Raw genomic sequence first — 3,025 nt, 5'->3', positions numbered from 1 at the left:
CAGAAACTTACCAAACTTACGCTCCAGCTTAGGAGTCTTCAAACGCTCCGGATACGGGACTGCAACACTGGCCGTAGGATCAGTAACCTTCGGCTTTCGTAGGCTTAAAACCTCCATCAAATCATCGATAAGTGTAGAATCATGCAAATTAGTTGACGGAACTGCGTCTTGCACTGAAGACCCAGTCGATCGACCGGTCAGCATGGTCGATCGACCAACTTGGTCAAGCGTGAACAATTCTGTTCGAAATTAATCTCGTCAGGTGATTTCGGTCGATCGATCGACAATGTTGGTCGATCGATTGCTTGTCTTTGGTGTGAATAGTTTCTGATCAGAAACATTTTTATCTGACGCTTCAGTCGATCGACTGACAATGTTGGTCGATCGACCAGAAGTACTGGCAGTTGAGCTCGTTTTTGTACCAGAAATTAGACTAGCCTCTTCATCATTTTCCGAGTCTCCTCTTGGCTTGTCGGGACCTTCATAAGAGAGGCCACTTCTGAGATTAATGGCGTTAATCATTTCAATTGGCCCTTCACATTTGTTTGAAGAATTTTCGACTTGCTTAGCCTTTATATTCTCCAACTGCTTCACAAAATTCGTTGAGGACTCAATCCCGACTGCTTCCATATTCGCCACTTGAATCAAAAGAGTTTGGACCATTTCTCTCAACTTCGCGGTCTCATCTGAATTATGGATAGGAATTTCAACTCTTTCCATCACTTTGCTTCTGTGAATTACCACGTGAACTCCCAAACTCAGCTCTATGGACCGCCATTTCCTCAATAGTGTTCCAACCTCTATTTTGACCGGTATTGTTTTGAAACCTACCATTCGCAGCTGCGTCCAGGATGACCTTGTAATCATCATATAAAGCATTGTAGAATAAGTTGCAAAGATACCACTGCTTGAATCCATGATGAGGGACAGCTCGGACCAAACTTTTGAAACGTCCCCATGCTTCACAAAAATCCTCATCAACTCCTTGCTGGAAACTTGTGATTTTGTTTCTCAAGGCGTCAGTCTTTGAAAGTGGGAAGTACTTCTTGTAGAAGGTTAATGCTAGAGATGTCCAATCCGTGACTCCAGCTGCTACCCTATCAAGGTAGCGGTACCAATCTCGCGCCGAATCCTTCAAGGAGTATAAGAACATCAACCCCTTTACTTCATCCTGAGTCACCCCAGCTGGTATAGGTTTGGAACAGCAGTAGTCTGTGAAAATTTCCATATGCTTCAAGGGGTCCTCATCTGGTAGACCAGCAAATTGATTTCGCTCCACTAAATCGATATAAGAGGAACGAAATTCGAAGTTACCCGTAGTAGGGGTAGGTAGCTGGTGCCCCTTTGGAAGATGGTGTTCCTTTGGCTGAAGATTATCATATATTGTAGCCATATTCGCAGAACTGAGAGTACTCAAGCCTTCCTTTCAAAAACCTGTCTTCTAACTGTGTAAAAGCAAAACTAGAAGTAAAGGTAAGCAACGGCCTCAAGGAACCAAAGTTCCTTGAGACAAGAAAAATAAACTAAAAATAAAGCAAACAGAATTACACCGTCTCCCCAGCAACGGCGCCAAAATTTGATACCGTCGTTTTGTATCAAAATTAAATTTATAATTCCAAACTAAAACTATAGCTAGTGATAGTAAGGGTCGAACCACAGAGAGACAAGGTTGATTTTGTTTGCTATTTTTCAGTCTATAGAAGTAACAATTAAAAGGGGGGTTTTGAAATTGGTTGATTCTAATGACTAATTGCTTAAATAAGAATTTCAAGATAAAAGGAAGATCGGGAAATTCGGTTCACCATGGCAATGGTCAGGGCAATAAGGTAGCAGAAATCCTATAATACGGTCTCAGGGGGTATAAGCAAGCCTTTCGATCTATGCTCAAATTAACCTTGCGGTCTTCTAATTCCCCGAAATTTCTCAAAGCTTTCGCTCAAAGGAAATTCCAATCTAATGATAATTCTAATTACTAATCTTTCAATCTAGTAAAAAGGCTTATCAAAAGACAACAAGATCGATACGGAAGAATTCATGCTAACAAACAATCCTAATTTATGCCATGGCTCACCTCGTTCCCAATCAAAACAATTAGCTACGCATGACTAAAACTAAAACAATTGCTAAATTGATAACAAAGAACAAGATTGACATGATTGAATTTAAATAAAAGACAAAAGACAAGAGATGAATTGCTGGAATTAAATTGGTAAAACAAGAATTGAAATAACAAGAATTAAAAGAAGAGGAAATTTGCATAAAACTTATTAATTGAAAAGATGAACAACGTAATCGAATTCGAGGTTTTCCGTCTCCAAAACTAGATCTAAAAACTGAGTTCTTCAATAATGAAAAGCATAACCTAATAATTGCTGCGTTCTAATGATTAAAGATGCCTAAAGTTAATTACAAATTGGGCTTTTAAAAATCTTAAACGAAAAATCAATATCAGCTCGCAGACTGGTCGATCGACCTGTCAGCATGGTCGATCGACTGGTGATAGCAGTCCAGTAGCGTCTGATGTACTTCATTGGTCGACCGACTGTGAAGCATGGTCGATCGACTGGACTGAGTTGTGCAAGGGCTTCTTTCTCTCTTCAAATCAGCTCTTCACTCCAATGCACGCGTCCCAAGGTGGATGAATCCGAACTCCTTCTTCAAAGCTTCCCTGAAGTTGCCTCCGGAGGACGGTTTAGGCTTGAATTAGCTCACTTCCATTCATTCCTACAATAAATCATAGAAAATGCAAAGTAAACCGTTTCGGGAGAAATAGTGGCCTTAAGCCAACAATTATGCATGGAAATACGTGCCAAAACTGCAAATAAAGTGTATAGAATATACACGTATCACTCCTACATGTACATTGAGGACAATGTCCAAAATAAAGTGTGGGTTGGGAATTTATATTTCAAAATGCATAAAAATTGAAAATTTCGAAAAAAAAACCCCAAAAATATGTTCTTTAATTTCATAAAACAAAAACCCATAAAAATTTGAAAATTTCAAAAACCAAAAACATGTTCTT

The 3,025-nt window shown here is 39.4% G+C and overlaps 1 non-coding gene across 1 annotated transcript; it reads left to right on the top strand.

The window, feature by feature from the left end:
• Nucleotides 1–911: 911 nt before the first annotated feature.
• On the top strand, nt 912–1,018 carry LOC141624857 (small nucleolar RNA R71). Its single transcript, XR_012534661.1, has one exon. It is a non-coding gene; the product is annotated as a small nucleolar RNA R71 (small nucleolar RNA).
• Nucleotides 1,019–3,025: the final 2,007 nt, after the last annotated feature.

The sequence above is a fragment of the Silene latifolia genome, chromosome X, assembly GCF_048544455.1.
Source record: "Silene latifolia isolate original U9 population chromosome X, ASM4854445v1, whole genome shotgun sequence".
Classification (NCBI taxonomy): Eukaryota; Viridiplantae; Streptophyta; class Magnoliopsida; order Caryophyllales; family Caryophyllaceae; genus Silene; species Silene latifolia.
This window is presented reverse-complemented; position numbering and strand designations above follow the sequence as displayed.